Genomic DNA, 24,829 nt, shown 5'->3' with positions numbered 1-24,829 from the left:
AACATGGTCAAAAACGTTTTTGCGTAGCAAAGCCCAAAAAACAGGGCACAACCGGCTACATATATGCAAGGTTGCTGCCCAAAAACGCCAATCAACCCCTCGCTGCCCAACCGCCTCTTTACCACAACCCCCTGTAGCCAAATCCTGTCGCCGCCGCTGCCGCACTGAATCCGACCGATTCCGTCCGGACCCAGCCACCACCAACACCGTCGCACCTCCCCGCCGCATGGGTCTGCCGCCTCCCGAGGGGTGGTGTCTGCCGAGGGGAGCGTTTGTTGCCATTAAGTTTTGGCTCCATAGCATGTGTTTGGATTGGCACATGTAGAAACTCAACTCTTTTCCATTTCCTGCTTCCTGAACCTCGCTTTGAACTTGCTGGCTACAAATTGGCTAGCTCTTGTATTTCCATTATGTCAAAGCAATGAAAAGGGATCAGCCAAGTTGATTTTTTTTTGCAAAACTGCTAGATACAGTTTTGCTTAACCACAACAACAGTATGTTCATAGCTTAACTCCAGGGATAAAGAAGAATAAAGTGATGGTTGCAGTGAGGTACTGATGTATGTGAGGTAAAAAATGTAATGACTCGATGAACACATCTTCAAGCAACCCCAAAATATCAATCCCATGCTACCCAGTGGATAGGCTATGGTTCATTCATCAAAATATCAGACAACATCGCACACCTGCAAATACTTGGCATGCAACAACAGAGCGGAAGGACCCACACAAAACGCCATGGATATCTATCTAGGCTACCAATGCAAAAAGAAACCAAACCGACCAAGAAGAGTAGGAATGTTTCAAACATCTCTCCACATGAATTCTTTGCCCAATCGTCTATCCTCACAATAGAGTGACAGCGCCTGCCTATCGGATGTAAATGGAGATAAGGGAGAGATAAATGTCATTCCCCTTATATCCTCACAAGCCACAACAAAATCAAAATGCTTCCTGTATGCTGGAACATCTATCTAGATCCCTGTGCATCGGGACCATGGTGTTGGTATAGCAAGGATGTGCCACAAGAGACACTGTAAGTAGTCAGGACCTTGCCGCTTAACCGCTTAGGTAGTTCTGGCGACAGTAATGTTGCCCTTGATAGACATCGGTCCCACATTGTCCATCTCAAGTCTTGATGCTTCACCACCTTGGGCGGAACAGGTTCAGCCATGGAGAACATTGGTAGTCCCAAGCTTGCAAATGTATTGCGGTAGTCTTCAACTGCGTGATCACCTGCCAGAACCTTGTAAAGCTCAAGGCACACAAGGCATGTGGCCATGGCCATCGTAGTTGCAATAGCTGGAATGATTCTTCCTGCAATGAACTTCGCCTTTGAAGCAAATATGCCCTAGAGGCAATAATAAAGTTATTATTTATTTCCTTATATCATAATAAATGTTTATTATTCATGCTAGAATTGTTGGGGAACATAGCAGAATTTTAAAATTTTCTATGCATCACCAAGATCAATATATGGAGTCATCTAGCAACGAGGGAGAGGGGAGTGCATCTACATACCCTTGTAGATCGCGTGCGGAAGCGTTCAAGAGAACGGGGTTGATGGAGTTGTACTCGTCGTGATCCAAATCACCGATGACCTAGTGCCGAACGGACGACACCTCTGCGTTCAACACACGTACGGTTGGGAAGACGTCTCCTCCAACTTGATCCAGCAAGGGGGAAGGAGAATTTGATGAAGATTCAGCAGCATGACGGCGTGGTGGTGGAAGCAACGGTGATCTCGACAGGGCTTCGCCAAGCTCACGGAGAGGGAGGAGTGTCACGGGAGGGAGAGGGAGGCGCCAGGGGCTAGGGTGCGGCTGCCCTCCCTTCCCCCACTATATATAGGACCCCTAGGGGGGCGCCGGCCCTAGGAGATGCAATCTCCAAGGGGGGCGGTGGCTAAGGGGGGTGGAGTGCCCCCCAAGCCAAGTGGGGCGCCCCCACCCCTAGGGTTTCCAACCCTAGGCGCAGGGGAGGCCCATGGGGGGGGGGGGGCGCACCAGCCCACTAGGGGCTGGTTCCCCTCCCACTTCGGCCCATGGGGCCCTCCGGGATAGGTGGCCCCACCCGGTGGACCCCTGGGACCCTTCCGGTGGTCCCGGTACAATACCGATTACCCCCGAAACTTCCCCGATGGCTGAAACTTAACTTCGTATATATAAATCTTCACCTCCGAACCATTCCAGGACTCCTCGTGACGTCCAGGATCTCATCCGGGACTCCGAACAACTTTCAGGTTACCGTATACTAATATCTCAACAACCCTAGCGTCACCGAACCTTAAGTGTGTAGACCCTATGGGTTCGGGAGACACGCAGACATGACCGAGACGACTCTCCGATCAATAACCAACAGCGGGATCTGGATACCCATGCTGGCTCCCACATGCTCCTCGATGATCTCATCGGATGAACCACGATGCCGAGGATTCAATCAATCCCGTATACAATTCCCTTTGTCAATCGGTACGTTACTTGCCCGAGACTCGATCGTCGGTATCCCAATACCTCGTTCAATCTCATTACCGGCAAGTCACTTTACTCGTACCGTAATGCATGATCCCATGATCAACTACTTGGTCACATTGAGCTCATTATGATGATGCATTACCGAGTGGGCCTAGAGATACCTCTCCGTCATACGGAGTGACAAATCCTAGTCTCGATTCGTGCCAACCCAACAGACACTTTCGGAGATACCTGTAGTGTACCTTTATAGTCACCCAGTTATGTTGTGACGTTTGGCACACCCAAAGCACTCCTACGGTATCCGGGAGTTGCACAATCTCATGGTCTAAGGAAATGATACTTGACATTCGGAAAAGCTATAGCAAAAGAACTACATGATCTTTGAGCTATTCTTAGGATTGGGCCTTGTCCATCACATCATTCTCCTAATGATGTGATCCCGTTATCAATGACATCCAATGTCCATAGTGAGGAAACCATGACTATCTTTTGATCAACGAGCTAGTCAACTAGAGGCTCACTAGGGACGTGTTGTGGTCTATGTATTCACACATGTATTACATTTCCGGATAACACAATTATAGCATGAACAATAGACAATTATCATGAACAAAGAAATATAATAATAACCATTTTATTATTGCCTCTAGGGCATATTTCCAACAATCTCCCACTTGCACTAGAGTCAATAGTCTAGTTACATTGTGATGAATTGAACACCCATGCAGTTCTGGTGTTGATCATGTTTTGCTCTAGGGAGAGGTTTGGTCAACGGATCTGCCACATTCAGGTCCGTATGTACTTTACAAATATCTATGTCTCCATTTTGAACACTTTCACGAATGGAGTTGAAGCGACGCTTGATATGCGTGGTCTTCCTGTGAAACCCGGGCTCCTTGGCAAGGGCAATAGCTCCAGTGTTGTCACAGAAGAGACTCATCGGGCCCGACGCATTGGGTATGACTCCTAGGTCGGTAATGAACTCCTTCACCCAGATTGCCTCTTGTGCTGCATCCGAGGCTGCCATGTACTCCGCTTCACATGTAGATCCCGCCACAACGCTTTGCTTGCAACTGCACCAGCTTACTGCCCCACCATTCAAAATATAAACGTATCCGGTTTGTGACTTAGAGTCATCCAGATCTGTGTCGAAGCTAGCATCGATGTAACCCTTTACGACGAGCTCTTCGTCACTTCCATATACGAGAAACATATCCTTACTCCTCTTCAGGTACTTAAGGATATTCTTGACCGCTGTCCGGTGTTCCATGCCGGGATTACTTTGGTACCTTCCTACCAAACTTATGGCAAGCTTTACATCAGGTCTGGTACATAGCATAGCATACATGATAGACCCTATGGCCGAGGCATAGGGGACGACACTCATCTTTTCTCTATCTTCTGCCGTGGTCGGACATTGAGCCGTGCTCAATCTCGTACCTTGCAATACAGGCAAGAACCCCTTGTTTGACTGATCCATTTTGAACTTCTTCAATATCTTGTCAAGGTACGTACTCTGTGAAAGACCAATGAGGCGTCTCGATCTATCTCTATAGATCTTGATGCCTAATATATAAGCAGCTTCTCCAAGATCCTTCATTGAAAAACACTTGTTCAAGTAGGCCTTTATGCTTTCCAAGAATTCTATATCATTTCCCATCAACAGTATGTCATCCACATACAATATGAGAAATGCTACAGAGCTCCCACTCACTTTCTTGTAAATGCAGGCTTCTCCATAAGTCTGCGTAAACCCAAACGCTTTGATCATCTCATCAAAACGAATGTTCCAACTCCGAGATGCTTGCACTAGCCCATAAATTGAGCGTTGGAGCTTGCACACCTTGTCAGCATTCTTAGGATCGACAAAACCTTCCGGCCGCATCATATACAATTCTTCCTTAAGGAAACCATTAAGGAATGCCGTTTTGACGTCCATTTGCCATATCTCATAATCATAGAATGCGGCAATTGCTAACATGATTTGGACGGACTTCAGCTTCGCTACGGGTGAGAAAGTCTCATCGTAGTCAACCCCTTGAACTTGTTGATAACCCTTAGCGACAAGCCGAGCTTTATAGATGGTTACATTAGCATCCGCGGCCGTCTTCTTCTTAAAGATCCATTTATTTTCTATGGCTCGCCGATCATCGGGCAAGTCAGTCAAAGTCCATACTTCGTTTTCATACATGGATCCTATCTCGGATTTCATGGCTTCCAGCCATTTGTCAGAATCTGGGCCTGCCATCGCTTCTTCATAGTTCGAAGGTTCACCGTTGTCTAACAACATGACTTCCAAGATAGGGTTGCCGTACCACTCTGGTGCGGAACGTGTCCTTGTGGACCTACGAAGTTCAGTAGCAACTTGATCTGAAGTTTCATGATCATCATCATTAACTTCCTCTCTAGTCGGTGCAGGCACCTCAGGAACATTTTCTTGAGCTGCGCCACTTACCGGTTCAAGAGGTAATACTTCATCGAGTTCTACTTTCCTCCCACTTATTTCTTTTGAGGGAAACTCTTTCTCTAGAAAATATCCATTCTTGTCAACAAAGATCTTGCCTTCGGATCTGAGGTAGAAGGTATACCCAATAGTTTCTTTAGGGTATCCTGTGAAGACGCATTTTTCCGACTTGGGTTCGATCTTTTCAGGTTGAAGTTTCTTGACATAAGCATCGCATCCCCAAACTTTTAGAAACGACAGCTTAGGTTTCTTCCCAAACCATAATTCATACGGTGTCGTCTCAACGGATTTCGACGGAGCCCTATTTAAAGTGAATGCGGCAGTCTCTAAAGTGTAGCCCCAAAATGACAGCGGTAAATCGGTAAGAGACATCATAGATCGCACCATATCCAATAGAGTGCGATTACGACGTTCGGACACACCATTACGCTGAGGTGTTCCAGGCGGCGTGAGTTGTGAAACTATTCCATATTTCCTTAAGTGTGTGCCAAATTCGTGACTCAAGTATTCTCCCCCACGATCTGATCGCAAGAACTTGATTTTCTTGTCACGTTGATTCTCAACCTCACTCTAAAATTCCTTGAACTTTTCAAAGGTCTCAGACTTGTGTTTCATTAAGTAGACATACCCATATCTACTCAATTCATCAGTGAGGGTGAGAACGTAACGATAGCCACCGCGAGCCTCAACACTCATTGGACCGCACACATCAGTATGTATGATTTCCAATAAGTTGGTTGCTCGCTCCATTGTTCCTAAGAATGGAGTCTTGGTCATTTTACCCATGAGGCATGGTTCGCACGTGTCAAATGATTCATAATCAAGAGACTCTAAAAGTCCATCTGCATGGAGCTTCTTCATGCGTTTGACACCTATGTGACCAAGGCGGCAATGCCACAAGTATGTGGGACTATCATTATCAACCTTACATCTTTTGGTATTCACACTATGAATATGTGTAACATTACGCTCAAGATTCATTAATAATAAACCATTCACCAGCGGAGCATGACCATAAAACATATCTCTCATATAAATAGAACAACCATTATTCTCGGATTTAAATGAGTAGCCATCTTGAATTAAACGAGATCCTGATACAATGTTCATGCTCAAAGATGGCACTAAATAACAATTATTGAGGTTTAAAACTAATCCCGTAGGTAAATGTAGAGGTAGCGTGCCGAAGGCGATCACGTCAACCTTGGAACCATTCCCGACGCGCATCGTCACCTTGTCCTTCGCCAGTCTCCGCTTATTCCGCAGCTCCTGCTTTGAGTTACAAATGTGAGCAACCGCACCGGTATCAAATACCCAGGAGCTACTACGAGTACTGGTAAGGTACACATTAATTACATGTATATCACATATACCTTTAGTGTTGCCGGCCTTCTTGTCCGCTAAGTATTTGGGGCAGTTCCGCTTCCAGTGGCCACTTCCCTTGCAATAAAAACACTCAGTCTCAGGCTTGGGTCTATTATTTGACTTCTTCCCAATAGCTTGCTTACCGGGCGCGGCAACTCCCTTGCCGTCCTTCTTGAAGTTATTTTTACCCTTGCCTTTCTTGAACTTAGTGGTTTTATTCACCATCAACACTTGATGTTCCTTTTTGATTTCCACCTCCGCTGATTTCAGCATTGAATATACCTCAGGAATGGTCTTTTCCATCCCCTGCATACTGAAGTTCATCACAAAGCTCTTGTAGCTTGGTGGAAGCGACTGAAGGATTCTGTCAATGACCGCGTCATCTAGGACATTAACTCCCAGCTGAGTCAAGCGGTTATGCAACCCAGACATTTTGAGTATGTGCTCACTGACAGAACTATTTTCCTCCATCTTACAACTGAAGAACTTGTCGGAGACTTCATATCTCTCAACCCGGGCATGAGCTTGGAAAACCATTTTCAGCTCTTCGAACATCTCATATGCTCCGTGTCGCTCAAAACGCTTTTGGAGCCCCGGTTCTAAGCTGTAAAGCATGCCGCACTGAACGAGGGAGTAATCATCAGCACGTGACTGCCAAGCGTTCATAACGTCTTGGTTCTCTGGGATGGGTGCGTCACCTAGCGGTGCTTCTAGGACATAATCTTTCTTGGCAGCTATGAGGATGATCCTCAGGTTCCGGACCCAGTCCGTATAGTTGCTGCCATCATCTTTCAGCTTGGTTTTCTCTAGGAACACGTTGAAGTTGAGGGCAACATTAGCGTGGGCCATTTGATCTACAAGACACAGTGTAAAGATTTTAGACTAAGTTCATGATAATTAAGTTCATCTAATCAAATTATTCAATGAACTCCCACTCAGATAGACATCCCTCTAGTCATCTAAGTGAAACATGATCCGAGTCAACTAGGCCATGTCTGATCATCACGTGAGACGGACTAGTCAACATCGGTGAACATCTTCATGTTGATCGTATCTTCTATACGACTCATGCTCGACCTTTCAGTCTTCCGTGTTCCGAGGCCATGTCTGTACATGCTAGGCTCGTCAAGTCATCCTAACTGTATTGCGTGTGTAAATCTGGCTTACATCCGTTGTATTCGAACGTTAGAATCTATCACACCCGATCATCACGTGGTGCTTCAAAACAACGAACCTTCGCAACGGTGCATAGTTAGGGGGAACAATTTCTTGAAATTATTACGAGGGATCATCTTATTTAAGCTACCGTCATTCTAAGCAAATAAGATGCAAAACATGATAAACATCACATGCAATCAAATAGTGACATGATATGGCCAATATCATTTGCTCCTTTTGATCTCCATCTTCGGGGCTTCATGATCATCGTTGTCACCGACATGACACCATGATCTCCATCATCATGATCTCCATCATCGTGTCTTCTTGAAATTGTGTCGTCATCTATTACTTCTACTACTATGGCTAACGCTTTAGCAATAAAGTAAAGTAATTACATGATGTTTATGTTGACACGCAGTTCATAAATAAATTAAGACAACTCCTATGGCTCCTGCCGGTTGTCATACTCATCGACATGCAAGTCGTGATTCCTATTACAAGAACATGATCAATCTCATACATCACATATATCATTCATCACATCCTTTTGGCCATATCACATCACACGGCACATGCTGCAAAAACAAGTTAGACGTCCTCTAATTGTTGTTGCAAGTTTTTACGTGGCTGCTATAGGTTTCTAGCAAGAATGTTTCTTACCTACGCCAAAACCACAACGTGATATGCCAATTTCTATTTACCCTTCATAGGGACCCTTTTCATCGAATCCGATCCGACTAAAGTGGGAGAGACAGACACCCGCTAGCCACCTTATGCAACTAGTGCATGTCAATCGATGGAACCAGTCTCATGTAAGCGTACGTGTAAGGTTGGTCCGGGCCGCTTCATCCCACGATGCCGCCGAATCAAGATAAGATGTAACACCCCGGATGTAACTTTCCCAATTTGTACTCCAACTCTTGCCGTTTCCAGCGTTAAGTTATTTTATTTTCTCGGGTTCGGGTTTTTGTCTCCGTGTGTTGTGGTCGTTGTTATGCATCTCATATCATGTCATCATGTGCATTGCATTTGCATACGTGTTCATCTCATGCATTCGAGCATTTTCCCCGTTGTCCGTTTTGCCTTTCGGCGCTTCGTTCTCCTCCGGTGGTCATTTCTACCTTTCTTTCATGTGTGGGGATTAAACATTTCCGGATTGGACCGAGACTTGCCAAGCGGCCTTGGTTTACTACCGGTAGACCGCTTGTCAAGTTTCGTACCATTTGGACTTCGTTTGATGCTCCAACGGTTAACCGAGGGACCGATAAGGCCTCGTGTGTGTTGCAGCCCAACACCCCTCCAAATTGGCCCAAAACCCACCTAAGCCTTCTCCATCATCTAGAGCGTTCGATCACGATCACGTGGCCGAAAACCACACCTCATTTGGACTCTCCTAGCTCCCTCTACCTATAAATATAGCCTCCTCCCCGAAAATCTCGGATCCCCTCCCCGAAACCCTAGAAAAATCCACCTCGTGCCGGCCGGACACGTCCGTCCCCGGCCGGACACGTCCTCTGCCCCACCCGGGCCAATCCCGCACCGCCATGTGGCAGCGTGCCCACATCGCCGTGCCGCCACCCGCGAGGGCCCGCCAGGCCCAGCGCCGGCCCCCGAGGGCCCGAAGCCGCTGCCCGCCTCCTTCGCTCCCCGCCGCCCGCGCCTCGCTGCGCCGCCTCGCCACCGCCATCGCCGGTCGCCGCCTCGCTGCGCGCCGCCGTCATCTCCAGCCGCCACTCCGCCCCGCCTCGCCTCGGCTTCCGCGCCGCCCCGAGGCAACCGCGCCCTCACCGCCCGGCGGTGCCGCCGCCATCGCCGTCCTCGCCAAGTCCGGTCACCGGCAAGTCCCACATCGCCGGATCCGGTCGTCTACAGTGATTCCGGCGAAGATTCCGGCCATCTTTGAAATCCGTGCCGCGGTCAAACCCTAGATCCGGAGGTCGAATTCTACTAAGTCCCCGATTTTTTCCAGTTTCAAGCGCCCATGTTCATCGTGCCGTAACTTTGCATCCGTAGCTCCGATTCATGCATATGGCATATCAAAATGTTCATCTCAGAGAGTACATCATTTCATTCCATTGCATCATTTTCATTTGAGTTCATCTTGATGCCCGAAATACTGTTAGAAGAGGGCTACTTGAGATATTTGTCAGATCTGCTGCTCCATTTAGATATTTGTCATTTTTGCCATGATTACTGTGTGCATGATATGCCCATGAGTTCTACATGTGTTTTGCTAAGGGTTTTGCCATATTTCCAGAGGTGCAACCCATGTAATTTTGTGATGTGTGGTGACTAGCACAAGCTTGCAAAGTGAGGCACTTGTTAGTGCTGATTTCAGGGACTTAGCATTCCCACTAAGTCCTTGAGCTGTTTATCTCATATGGCCTTATGTTCATGTTGTTTCCTAGAGATCTGTGCCTCTTTTGAGGATGATCAATAAGGATGTTTTGTTAATCTTGTAGTGCTCTATCCATCCATGTCTTTGTTTGCAATTATGGAGCAACCTAGATTGAGTCAATCGAGCTCTACTTTTGCTACTTTGTGAATCTGGGCAGATTGTCAACTTGTTTGCAATTTTGCCAATGATGTTGTAGTTGATCCGTGCATGCTATGTTATTGATCTTGCCATGTCTAGCTTGAATTTTGTGTATTCTTGATGGGTGTATGCTTAGCTTTTCATGACTTGCTCTGTGGTGAGTGCATCGAGCTCGTAAACATGCCTACTTGATATCTGTTTTTAGCATGTGCCAGTTTTCACTAAGTCTGAGAACTGATTATGTTTTTGCCATGTTCACATGCTTGCAATTGTATTTTCTGATCCTTTTGGCTCAAGGTCACTAAGGTACTTTTGTTAAGATCTTTGAGTATCTCCATTCCATGCTTTACCTTGCCATGTTCAAGTCCTGTAGCATGTAGTTTTGTTGCTCCGAAGAGTGCTACCTGATCTGAAATTCCAGACAAGTGTTAATTTCACTGTCTGAAATCTGTTTGTCATATGCATTTTTGCCATGCTTGTTTGAACCTGTTAATGGATGAATTGGCCGTAGCTCAGTGCTAGACTTTTGTTAAGCATCTTGAATGCATCCCTGCCATGTATTTTGTTGTCATGTTTGGGTGCCGTAACATGTTCATTTCGTTGCATTTAGATGGCTCCTTGTTGTAAATCGCAGACCGGTTTCATATTTGAATCGCTTGCCATTTCCAAATCGTAACTTCGATTCCGGCGTTCTTTATATCGTTTTCAAGCGATTTCATCTCATCTTTCCAGTGGTACACTTGGATTCCCAAGTTGAGGCCAGGTTCATGCATCCCTTGTCAAATCTTGCATATGCATCCCGCATAGCATACCATCTTTGCATCATATTGTTTGAGTCTTGCACATGGTTGATTGTGTCCTTGTTGCTTGTTTGTCTTGTTTGGGTAGAGCCGGGAGACGAGTTCACTAACGAGGAGCCCGTTGAGTTTGCTTTCGAGGATCCAGTCAACTCTAACAACTATGCAGGCAAGATGATCATACCCTCAAAATCACTACTATCTTTGCTATGCTAGATTGCTCGCTCTTTTTCTATGCCAATGCTACGATGCCTACCACTTACTTTCAAGCCTCCCAAATTTCCATGTCAAACCTCTAACCTACCATGTCCTAGCAAATCGTTGATTGGCTATGTTACTGCTTTGCTCAGCCCCTCTTATAGCGTTGCTAGTTGCAGGTGAAGATTGGAGGCCGTTCCTTGTTGGAACATTTATTTACTTGCTGGGTATCATTATATTATGTTGTTATCTTAATGCATCTATATACTTGGTAAAGGGTGGAAGGCTCGGCCTCTCGCCTAGTGTTTTGTTCCACTCTTGCCGCCCTAGTTTCCGTCATATCGGTGTTATGTTCTCGGATTTTGCGTTCCTTACGCGGTTGGGTTATAATGGGAACCCTTTGATAGTTCGCCTTGATTAAAGCTTTCCCAGCAATGCCCAACCTTGGTTTTACCATTTTCCACCTAGCCTCTTTTTCCCTTGGGTTTCCGGAGCCCGAGGGTCATCTTATTTAAACCCCCCCGGGCCAGTGCTCCTCTGAGTGTTGGTCCGAACTGAGCTGCCTGCGGGGTCACCTCGGGGAAACTTGAGGGTTGGTTTTACTCGTAGCTAGTCTCATCTGAGTGTGCCCTGAGAACGAGATATGTGCAGCTCCTATCGGGATTTGTCGGCACATTCGGGCGGTGTTGCTGGTCTTGTTTTAACCTGCCGAAGTGTCTTGAAGAACCGAGATACCGAGTCTGATCGGAACATCTTGGGAGGAGGTCTATTCCTTCGTTGACCATGAGAGCTTGTCATGGGCTAAGTTGGGACTCCCCTGCAGGGATTTGAACTTTCAAAAGCCGTGCCCGCGGTTATGGGCAGATGGGAATTTGTTAATGTCCGGTTGTAGATAACTTGAACCTTAACTTAACTAAAATGAATCAACTGAGTGGGTTGCCGTGATGGCCTCTTCTCGGCGGAGTCCGGGAAGCGGACACGGTATTGGAGTAATGTTTGCGCAGGTTGTTCTCTAGCTTCTCGCTCGCACTTTGCCTTCTCTTCTCGCTCTCTTTTGCGAACAGGATAGACACCATATATGCTAGTCGCTTGCTGCAGCTCCACATATATTTTTACCTTGCCTTACCTATAAGCTTAAATAGTCTTGATCGCGAGGGTGCGAGATTGCTGAGTCCCTGTGGCTCACAGATTACTATTACACCAGATGCAGGGCCCGATGATTCCGCTCCAGGTTATGCGCTCGAGCTCAAGTGGGAGTTCGACGAGGACTCTCAACGTTCCTATGTTTCCTTTCCTGATGATCAGTAGTGGTGCCCAGTTGGGGTTGATCGGGACCGTGTCGCATGTTGGGTTATCTTTTATTTTGGCGCCGTAGTCGGGCCATGAGTGTTTGGATGATGTAATGTTATTTATGTACTTGATTGACGTGGCGAGTGTAAGCCAACTATTAACTATATTACATGGGATATTGTGAAGATTGCCTTACTTGCGACATATGCCTTCAATGCGATTATGCCTCTAAGTCGTGCCTCGACACGTGGGAGATATAGTCACATCGAGGGTGTTACAAGTTGGTATTCAGAGCCTTCCCCGACCTTAGGAGCCCCATTGCTTGATCGTTTTTAGCGGCCGAGTTGTGTGTAGAAAAATGTTTTGAGTCATTTAGGAATTATATATCGGAGAGTTTAGGAATTCTTTTTACTTCCCAGTCTCCTCATCGCTCTGGTAAGGCATCCTGACGTAGAGTTTTGACTCTTCTCTTCTCAAATTTCACAATTTTTTTTTTAGGATCACGCGGGTATCTTGGAATTGTTTCGATGGTTTTATGATGAGAACATTGTCTTGGTGCCTCCTGTCAGGGGTTTTGTGGAAGTGTCCCGGGGAGTTGAGCTCTGAGGTGTTGTCGTCATAATTTTATCATTGCAGTTCTGGAATACCTGAGTTTAGTACGCCGACATTGAAAATCTCTTTTATGCAGTTCGTTGGTGAGATAACCTCGACGCCACCCAGTACTGGGGCGGGAGTTCGGGAGTATTACCATAACTTGTATAACGGATGCTTTTCGAAGGTTGAGGTAGATGGTTTCCGAAGTTTTTCTCGGTTATGTGTTGAAGGATGGATACAACTGGATGTAGGATTCACTCGAAGGGATTGGTAGGTGCAGGATTTTGAGTTGAGCATCACTTGGAAATTTTTCCTTAGTATTTCCTCGACCCCCTTTAACAGTACGGTGTTTCCTATGACTCAAGAAAGAGAAAATGAAACTACGAAAACAAAAGTCTTCACGCTTCATGTTCCTCGAATGAATACCAAGTCTTCAGGATCATACCAATTTCTTCACTTTCAAAGTCTTCAGAAATCCAAAGTCTTCAGCTGAAGAACTTCATTTTTAGGGGTCGACTTTCTCTATAAATATCAAACTCCTCATAGACTTATAGAACCTGTGTACACTCACAAACACATCATTCCCTTAACCTATAAGTCTTCAATACACCAAAATCACTAAGGGGCACTAGATGCACTTACAATCTCCCCCTTTTTGGCGATTGATGACAATATAGGTTAAGTTTTCAACGGGGATAAACATATGAAGTGTAAATACTGATATTGAGGAATTTGATTGCAAGATATAGAAGAAATCCCCCTGAAAATGTGCATAGTGAGGAATTAGCTTTTGAAGCAATGCACACTTGAAGAGTAGAATCATGGAGATCTCCCCCTATATCTTGTAATCCATACACACATTTAACATATAATATGAAGAATTTGAAATGCATGATGAAATATGGTGACTGATGTAATTCAGCATGCGTGCATTAACATATATGAGGAATAAGCATAAAGAAGAACACAACAAAAGTATGAGACCACCATCAGGTTTTAAGTTTACAACTCGATCCAGCAAAGTCTTCAAAAGAACGAGAGTTGTAACTTAGAAAAAAACACCCATATAAGTAGACCCGCTTGAAGACTAACTCAAATTTCTCCCCCTTTGTCATCGAATTACCAAAAGGGACAAAAAATGAGGACTAACACCCCTGAAGAATATCATCACTGAGTCGATGAAGGAGCGCCAGAATTTTTGGGGTCAGTTGTTGAAGTAGGGCCTGCCGCAATGTCGTCCAAGTCTTCATGTTCATGTGTCGCGTGTGATGAAGAATATGAGTTGGCTACCAAGGAAGGAACTTTAGTCTTCTTGAAGTTCTTCGCCGGTGGCGGATGAGACCATTCAAAGTCCTGCTTGAAACCCATTTGCTTTAGATCATCTGCACCATACAGATGTGACAAAATAGCCCAGGTGCGACCAAAGACTTCATGGAGGTAGTAATGGTTTTTCTTCATTGCATTGTGTGTAGCAGTCACGTTGTGAAGAATAGAACCAAACTGACGCTTAACCCATTTGTGGTTGCGATCGACCTTCTGGTGAAGACTGAGGAGAAGCTCACAATCAGTCATCACCCTTGGAGCCGTGCCTTGAGGATTTTGCTTTGAAGCATTTGCGGTAGAGTTGTGAGTGGCAGAGTCATCATTGGTGGAGTAGGATGCAGCTTTGCAGAACAGACTATCCAATGGACGAATGCCTTCATCAATAATTGTAGTAGCCTTGCCCTTTCCATCGGATGAGGAAAATGTCCACTTGAGGACTTCAATGGGGGGCAAGTAACTGACATGATTATGAAAATCAACCTTGTAGTTGAGTGAAGACCTAGTTCTAAGGAATCTCATAATCCAAGGAGCATAAGGCTTCAACTCAAACGGAGAGAGGGCAACATTTTCCAGAGTCCTCATGAAGAAATCGTGGTAGTTGATAGGAATGCCATGTAATTGAATAGCAGATTCTTCATGATGGCAACAACTTCTTCATCATTTAAATCGTGGCCTTTGATTGGACTCAATGACTTCGTCAGAATGCGATAGACAATTCTAGGCACAAACAACAATTCCTTCACTAGGAATTTGGTCCTTGGAGCTTGACCGGGCTTCAGCGGCTTCATCAACACTTGCATGTAGTGAGCAGTAAGTTCAGGTTCATGATAGATGCAACGAGCGCCTTCAAGGGGAGGACTGACAGGCAGGGCATGAAGTAATTCAAAGGCCGGTGCTTTGAAATGTGTGTTCTCTGTCATCCAGTCCAATACCCAAGTGTTCACATCTTCAGCTTCTCCTGTGATGTGCAGCGTCGCATAGAACTGAAGAATTAACTCTTCATTCCAATCAACAACATCTGTGCAAAAGTTGAGCAGCCCAACATCATGAAGAACACTAAGGACTGGTGCGAAGCAGGGCAGTGATTCCATGTCCACGTGAGGAATATGCTCATGGTCGAAGACTTTGTCTTTGTTGAACAACAGCGAAGAATAGAAGTTTCCTTGGCTGGCAGTCCATAAGCGCTTCCTTCTAAGGCGAGCAGAGTCATAGGGGTTGTAGTCTATGAAGAAAACATGCTCATGGAAGAAGTCATTGGCCTTGAATTTTTGCTTCTTTGAGAAAGGATCCTTTGGCTTGGGGTGAGGAGTGTCAGTTAATTGCATCACAACCTCAGGAATTGCAATCTCAGGTTCCACAGGCTGAGGAATTTCAGTTTCTTCTTCAGTGGCAGCCAGGGTCTTCAATTCTGCAGCAGCAATGTCATCAGCGCTAGTGGTTGGAATCTCTTCAGGGATGGACATAGTGGGGTGTGGTTCTTCAGAACCCATTTGAACTTCAGTAGTCACCGGGGACTGAGGAATTTGTTGCAGAGAAGTGAACAACGGAGAATTGGGGTGCTGACTTCCCAAAAGTCATCATTCAGAACTGGCGTTGTGCACCCAATGTCCACATCCTCATCTTCTCCACTCATTTCTTCAACACCGGCCTCTTCAGTAAACTGAGGCATGGGCAATGAAACAACTGGGGTTGAAGGGATTGCATTCATGATACGTCTCCAATGTATCTATAATTTTTGATTGCTCCATGCTATATTATCTACTGTTTTGGACATTATTGGGCTTTATTATCCACTTTTATATTACTTTTGGACTAACCTATTAACCGGAGGCCTAGCCCAGAATTGCTTTTTTTGTGCCTATTTTAGGGTTTCGAAGAAAAGGAATATCAAACGGAGTCCAAACGGAATGAAACCTTCGGGAACGTGATTTTCGGAACGAAAAAGATCCAGGAGACTTGGACCCTATGTCAAGAAACAAAGGAGGAGGCCACGAGGTAGGGGGGCGCGCCTACCCCCCCAGGCGCGCCCTCCACCCTCGTGGGCCCTCTGTTGCTCCACCGACGTACTCCTTCCTCCTATATATACATACGTACCCCCAAACGATCAGATACGGAGCCAAAAACCTAATTCCACCGCCGCAACTTTCTGTATCCACGAGATCCCATCTTGGGGCCTGTTTCGGAGCTCTGCCGGAGGGGGCTTCCATCACAGAGGGCTTCTATATCAACACCATAGCCTCTCCGATGAAGTGTGAGTAGTTTACCTCAGAACTTGGGGTCCATAGTTATTAGCTAGATGGCTTCTTCTCTCTTTTTGGATCTCAATACAAAGTTCTCCACCTCTCTTGTGGAGATCTATTCGATGTAATCTTCTTTTTGCGGTGTGTTTGTTGAGACCGATGAATTGTGGGTTTATGATCAAGATTATCTATGAACAATATTTGAATCTTCTCTGAATTCTTTTATGTATGATTGGTTATCTTTGCGAGTCTCTTCGAATTATCAGTTTGGTTTGGCCTACTAGATTGATCTTTCTTGCAATGGGAGAAGTGCTTAGCTTTGGGTTCAATCTTGCGGTGTCCTTTCCCAGTGACAGTAGGGGCAGCAAGGCACGTATTGTATTGTTGCCATCGAGGATAACAAGATGTTTTTTTTATCATATTGCATGAATTTATCCCTCTACATCATGTCATCTTGCTTAAGGCATTACTCTGTTTCCATGAACTTAATACTCTAGATGCATGCTGGATAGCGGTCGATGAGTGGAGTAATAGTAGTAGATGCAGGCAGGAGTCGGTCTACTTGTCTCGGACGTGATGCCTATATACATGATCATACCTAGATACTCTCATAACTATGCTCAATTCTGTCAATTGCTCAACAGTAATTCGTTGACCCACCGTAAAATACTTATGCTCTTGAGAGAAGCCACTAGTGAAACCTATGGCCCCCGGGTCTATCTTCATCATATTAATCTTCCAATAGTTAGTTATTTACTTTGCTTTTATTTTAATTTGCATCTTTATCACAAAAATACCAAAAATATTATCTTATCATATCTATCAGATCTCACTCTCGTAAGTGACCGTGAAGGGATTGACAACCCCTTATCGCGTTGGTTGCGAGGAGCTATTTGTTTTGGGCAGGTACGAGGGACTCACGCGTAGCCTCCTACTGGATTGATACCTTGGTTCTCAAAAACTGAGGGAAATACTTACGCTACTTTGCTACATCATCCTTTCCTCTTCAAGGAAATCCAACGCAGTGCTCAAGAGGTAGCAATCCACTTCAATTTCTTCATCCAACTGCTCCGAGGAAGCAGCAGAAGGAATGTCTTCATCGGATCCGCTTGGGATAACGTATTCTTCATCAAAAGGAACGAGTTCCTTTGATGGAATGCTTGATACTTGAACAACATCAATTGGATTTTCAAACGAGCTGGTCAATTTCTTCATCTTCCTCGAAGCTGAAGTGTCTAGAAGTTGATGCTTTCCTTTTCTTCACAGCTGCACGCTCCAGAGCCTTGCTCTTCTTAGCTTCTGATGCAGAAGGAAGAATTGGACTTGGTGCAGGTGCAGGAGGAGCAGAGGAAATTGGGTCTATGTCTTCAGGCACAACATATATGGTTGCCCTAGTAGAAACAGTTTCTTCAGGCACATCGGTTGAAGCTTCGGCTGTCCTCGCAATTTCTTCAGGCGCAACATTAGAGGTTGCCCTAGCAGTTTCATCAGCGGCTGGAATGCATTCATCAACCATGGTACTAGTATTTTCTTCAGCAGCCTGATTATCATAAGCAGTGCTGGCATTTTCTTCAGTAGGCTGAGAAGATGCTTCAGCCTGAGGAGTTTCTTGTTGCATAGGGGCTGCAACATTGGTAGTGAACTTTTCAGTTATGTTTACAAATCTGACTTTGGCTCCAAGCCAGTCAGCATAGTAGCGATCAAATTCACCACTCAGTTTCTTGATCTCTGATTGCAGAGCTACAAGTTCTTTAGGTAAAAGCTTCAAGAAGTTTTGCTTCAGAAAGCACTCTTTCTTGTATTGCGCTTTCTTCACCTTCCTCCCCTTTCATATTTCCATTTTTCTTCATCAATGAAGTGAGTCAACACATGACTTTGACCAGGAGTGAGGTTCAGCTCAGGCAGAGGTGTGTTTGGGTCCTTGTGCCACAAGTCAATGAAGTCGAGGATCAACTTTGGATCCAGCATCAATGGCACATTACTGCCTTTGGCTCTAGCGGACTGGTGCTGCCTATCTCTGATGATTTCAACGAGTTCTTCATCATCAACTTCGTCGTCATCGGACGGTACTTGGAAGGCGACCTGCTTCTTTTGAGGACTTGGTCTAGTGCCTCGTCCTGCAGTGGCCTTGGTCTTCAACAGAGTGGGGCTAGTTGAAGAGTGCAGAGTAGCTGATGAACTTGCAGAGGCTCCTGAGGCAATAGAGATGCTTGTTGTCCTTTGGCATGAGGCAAGATGCGTAGGTGCTGAGGAGTTTGAAGGAGGAGCTGAGGAATTTGAAGGAGCTGGTGCAGCTTGAGGAATTGGCCGTGAGGGCTTGGCAGAAGTTGGCCATGAGGGCATTGAAGAAGAAGGAGCACTGGGCTTGTGTGCGAGCTTCTTAGGCATGGCCTTCTTCGGCTTGCTAGCAGAGGCCTCAGTAGTGGCAACAGCAGCAACGGAGTCTTCATTGAATTTCCTCACTGCTTCTTTTGCTACTATGGCCAACTTAGCTTGACGCTTGGCCCATTCATCAGGATAGTCCTCACCGCACTTGAGGCTAGTGGGATCAACTTCTTGGCCAGGTGCTAATGGATGTCTTGGGAAAGGAGGGTGAAGAGAGAATTTCTTCATATATTTTGGAGTGACATAGCGATATTCCCTCCATTCCCGTGCCCATCTCCTCTCAATCTTCTAGATGTGCACTTTGCGCTCATTCTTGGTTTCCTCAGGGGGTGTGCAATATCCATCATAGATATCATCAGATTTCAAATGCAGTGTTGACCTCCAGTCTCTTTCCTCCCTTCTGAGGTTTCTTGCCGTCAGCGATTTTCTTCAGCTAAGGGTTTTGAACTATTGAGTTCTTTGAAGAGGTATGCAAATTTTCTTTAAGGAACGCTGCAAATGAGTTAAGTTGATGAGAACCTAGAGATTCAGCAACAAACATGTGTACCTGTGAACAGAGTATAGGTGCGAAGAATTTGGAGAGGTCGTATGCGCTCTCAGAAGTTTTTGCAAAAAAGAACAAGTTTGAGGAATTTGACCGAATGAGTCTTGAGGAATTTCACTAAGCATTCTTTGACTTAGGTTCCAGAGTTGTACAGATTTGAAAATCCACACAATTGAGGAATCTTGAAGAAAAATGTTGCGTAGAGAAACAGATCAAGATCAGATGATATGTGAGGTGTTTAGTGTGTGAAGAGTTGAGGAATAAACACCTTTTGAAGATTTGAAGAAAACATCAGAATCAACAAGGGCAGTAAAAGTAACTTTTAATTACCGATGATGAAGAACACGATGAACCATGAAGTGTAGATTTGAAGCTCTTCGTATTAGATCTTCCACGCCCTAACTTGGCTGAGGAAGACAGCTACGGCGGCGGCAGAGTGAATAAATCCGCGGCTGGCGTGATTACGGCGGTGACAAGGTCGAGGCAGTGAAGCTCTTCCTCACCGGCGATGATGGAAGTAGCAGTGGCGCTAGGGTTTGAGAGCTCGAGCGAGGGAGTGAGGTCGAGCGAAGTAAAAACGAATTGAGAAAGGGAAAGGGGTATTTATAGCCGAAGTGAAAAACTGCTCGCCAGAGGAAATTGGACGAACGTGCCCCTGACCCTTCTCATTCGCGTGACATGTGTCACCCACGTACTGAGAGGCGACGATCGTGTGCGATCATGGGTGAATAGATAAGTATTATCGTGGAATGTGTAACGGTTTGAGCGACAAAAGCTGAAAATTCAGATAAGATAAGTTTAAAGTTTCGTTTGCAATTTCTTCAACTGCCAAGAACACAATGAAGATTTTGAATGAGTTTCAAATATAACTCACATGAAGAATTTATGAATAGACTGGGTTGAGTTTAGCATAGAGGGGGAAGGGTCCAATCACATTCACTTAGCAGAACAAGCAACTTGAAGAAATATCAATAAGTGAATGCCATAGAGGACATAAACTTATATATAGCCAGTGAAGAACAACAACGGAAAGTGAAGACAATGCAAAGTAAAAAACAACTAAGGAATTTCACAGAGAGGAAAAACTCAAATTTAGGATTTTCAACTTTTGTTGGTGGCGTTACCACCGTATAAGAATGATGATTTCAGACACCGCGTACAATTGTCGTAGGGTTCTGAGAATCAAATTCTTCATTAATTTCTTTACACTTAGAGGGTTAGTCTTCATTGATTGAAGAAAAACGTTACTTTGTGTGTTGCACATCTAAGTCATCAATTTTGCATACTAGTCGCCAACCCGTGCATTCGCACGGCCTAGTTGCCTAATATTACATTAGGTCTATATTGCTAACATATAATTATGAGTTGTGTACAACTATATCAGGATGGTGCCATCTTATAATCATACTAAAGGACTTGAGCAACAGGGATTGACAGGAGAGTGTGTATGCACAAATGTGTTAGTCGGACGAAGTTAATCACATTAAATTATAAGCCAACACATGAAAAATAATATGTACTGAGATAACTTGATATAATTTCTTGTTATGGTTAAACTATACTGTATATATAGAGGTTAGTGATTAAACTTAGCCGCAAAAAAAGAAGGAAATGATTAAAATCATTCAAGAAATATGCAAAGTCGACTAACATGTTCCTTACTTTCTTAGTTATATTCATATCCATATATGCTTCAACTATCTCAAGAAGTTATGCGTGTATCAATGATAGTCCCCAATGAAAATATTAAACTATATTAACTATGGCATGCTAAAATAATTCTGTTTACCTTAATGATAAAAATTGTTATGCTCAAAAACTATATTATTCTATTAAAATCACAGAGTAGAATATTCCCATATACTTGATATTCTTGACAGTTCATATATCTTTTAAACTAACTAAGCACTTTTTTGAAAGAAAATAATCATGACTCATTTCTTTGATCATCAAGTAGCAGTAAGGAAAAAATGCATTGGAATTTAAAAAATGACATACCTTAATACATTTGGAATTTGTAGAACGCCATGACTTGAAGAGAGCCTTTGTTTAAAATCATAGGAAATAATCTTAATAACGGATTTGTATTGGACAGTATAGATGTACCACATCAATGACGGTCTAAGGTGAATTTTTTTACTGCTGTGTTTACACGTGCTGACTGCATGACACACTTATGTGTTATTAAAGAGCTAACAGGCCCGGATGAGGGCTATGTTCTTCTCCTTTTTATAGACTCGGACTCTTGGTTCTTGGTTAAACCGGAAACAATAAGAGAGCCTGGTAGTTCTCATCATGAATTTTGCACAGAAGCCCATAAGATGATTTCAAATTATAGTTATTACTATCAAAGTAGTTCAGAGTTAGGTTGTCTATACATGGGTTATGTTCTATATCTGCCAAGAAAAAAAATTGTAGATCATCATATTCCAGTGGTAGACCAAACTTAGTGTCTCAGTTTATGCACATGTCTATTTTAACTTTTTACCTACCATTTAAATTTTCCTGAAAATAGTTTCCACTAATAATTCTATGCACCAATTGATGGTCAAATACACATGTCTAGCACCATGCTAGTTTATAAAATGTCCTATTTTCAGGACAAATAACGTAGCTCTAATCAGCCATATTGTCTGATTCAGTTGTTGCTTATGCATTACAAACTCCTTCCTCGGATTATAAGTTAAATTACTACATGAAATTTGTATGTAATTTTTTGCATAAAATATGCTGCACTATTTTCCTCTCAAACATGTCTTGAAAGAGATACTTGTTAGCAAGTACTCCCTCCGTCCCATATTAGTTGTCACCGAGATGGATGTATCTATATGTATTTTACTGCTAGATACATCCGTTTGAGCATCAACTTATATGGGGCGGAGGTAGAAGAATTCATTTTTGCTACCATGTATAGAAGACTTTATATATATTGTCGCAAGTAATTTAGTCTACGTCTTCATGTTCTATAAACTCTCATCAGAGACAACTATAGTAACCTCTTTGTTATGTAAAGAAACATAATAACCTCTTTATCATGTAAAGAAAAATAGTGGCCTCTTTGTCATGTGCTTAGCATGCCAAATGAAAGCAACTATCGAAGCATATCACATGTTGTTGGTTCACATACAATTTCCACACAGAAATAGAATTAGAGAAGTTTTAAAATAGGGAAAAGGTAGAAAACAAACCAAGGTCAACACTTGTTATATAACCTACACGGCAACAACAATAATGTTTCATAATGGTAAATCTCGCATATTTACCTTCCAAACTTAAAAAGTGGTAAAAAGAATTTATGTAACCTGCAAGCGACTTTGTTGGCAACACCAGGAGACATCTAATTTTTGTTTGTCTACACCACAGTGGCATTGCTTTATAGGAATTCCCGATGGGCACAGCAATGTCTAAACTAAATCTCGTTCCAAGTGACCCGGTATAATAAAAAATTATAACATGTGAATCCTTTGCATTTGATTAAACATACACAGAGGAAAAAAAAATCTGAGAATTGAAAGCAGCAAAACAGAAATTCATTGGTGAGTTAAGCTCAAATGAAAAGGAATGATGATGTTGTGGTTAAGAAGACCACCATATAACAAAATATTTGGATGCAAGCATTAACTTTTGCACGTCACAACCATGTATCCACATGTATACGTCAAGGCTGAAGCCCTTGTGGTTTCGGCATGTACTTCCTTATTACACCTACATTCTCTGTGTCAACTAAGAGGATAAGCACAGACTGCATATCCATCTTTCATGGATACTTTTCAATTTCGATATACCATGCCTTGTGTCCTAGATACATTTCAGTTTTGCTACTACCAATTGATGTGTTGCACACACATCACACATACTGATCGATATAGAGATTTAGCAAAACCACATTACATGTTCAGTACTAATGGAGCTAAGAAATCATCACGCTCTCACCCATGTGCTCGAATAGCAGTGTAGTAGCTTCATTCATTGTGGCATAGAACTATTTAATCGAATAGCACTGCAGTAGAATCATTGATAGTGGTTTGTTCATATCTTTCAGAATGAATTTGAAATGTCTCACATTTAAACTATTTTTTTTGTTGCCCTCTATAATGCCAAGTAAGTTTTCTTTTATCTTTCAGAATAAATTACCATGTAGAACTATTTCAAAACAAAAAAAAAGATTACACATGCCACATTAGAAACTCTAACTGTATCCTTCAGAGTAATCGGGTGTGCTCTCATGTGGCACCAGATTAACTGTTCTGGTTTTTAGTTTAAACAACTTGCACTAAATTTGCATAGTTATGCTTATGTAAGAAATCAATTGAGCAACCTCGCTTCTCGATGGGGAATCCTCAGAAGATATGTATCCACCTGAAACAAATAACAACTTTCTAATATGATTTTGAGAAACTAAATTAGGGAATCTTACATGCAATCACCTTTTGAAATATAAACAATAAAACAGTAGGTGAAATGGCATATAGTAACTATTATTTTGTCACGCATGCACAAATAATTCAATCTGAACCTAAAGTCTGAATAAAAAATCTTTATATGTACGTGCATGTAAGTATAATGAATATTTATTCGACACTTGCAAGAATAATAAGAACACATTCAACAAATTAAAGAGAAAATTGTGTACCATATACGCACTTGCAGATTGTATGACACCAATCAGATCGTTCCTGCCGGAAGCAAGCAAGAGCCCTCTGCTGAAAGATAGCTAGATATATAGTTAAAAAAATCTTTGCCTAGAATGCTTCCGTGAGAAGTGTCATAACCTGGTGCCACATGGGAGCACACCCGATTACTTTGAAGTCTAAACACCCAACTGAAACTCTAACTGTATCCTTTGGCACTGAATTTTTCTCCCTATTTTCTGTGTAAGTGGAACACAAATATTGGAACTGTCACATAACACTGACTTAGTAGAAGATCTAGGGAACCGATTTGCAGGCCCCTCTTCTGTAGGATCAAACAGAAATACAAAACAAAATCGTTTCAACATATATTGTTCTTAAAGAGGAGAAATTAGTGGGAAACCAGATGCAAGGCAATGCATCAATCTCGCTGAAGCCCTTGTAAGCACTCCTTGCTTGATTACTTCGAACCAAACCTTGACACCCTCAACAACAGCATGACGGCCTCCCACACTGAGGACTGCATGTATTAGAACACATCAATCTTTCCACTTTCAATCTGAGCCATGGCTGAACATGGAGATCCGGGGCATGGTTTCCATGTGCGTCTGTTCTCACCAGTGTGCGCCTGCAGCCGAGGATGATTTCATATCGGACCACATATTGTGTGCGTGTCTCCCATGATCAAGCCGCATGGTTTCCCATGTGCGTGTGTGTTTCCAAGATCAAGCCGCCAAGTTTGCTTATTTGCACATCTCTCCAGGAGATGAGTCAAGTGCTAAGCGCCTGAAATTCATCGGCAAGACCAGCGAGAAGATAACCGGCGAG

General features: G+C 43.6%; 1 pseudogene; it reads right to left on the bottom strand.

The window, feature by feature from the left end:
* Positions 1–869: 869 nt before the first annotated feature.
* LOC119360112 overlaps positions 870–24,829 on the bottom strand; it is a 40,493-nt pseudogene continuing 16,533 nt past the window's right edge.

Source organism: Triticum dicoccoides, chromosome 1A (assembly GCF_002162155.2).
Source record: "Triticum dicoccoides isolate Atlit2015 ecotype Zavitan chromosome 1A, WEW_v2.0, whole genome shotgun sequence".
Taxonomy (NCBI): domain Eukaryota; kingdom Viridiplantae; phylum Streptophyta; class Magnoliopsida; order Poales; family Poaceae; genus Triticum; species Triticum dicoccoides.
The sequence above is the reverse complement of the archived record's forward strand: the minus strand, read 5'-3'. Positions and strand labels throughout refer to the sequence as shown.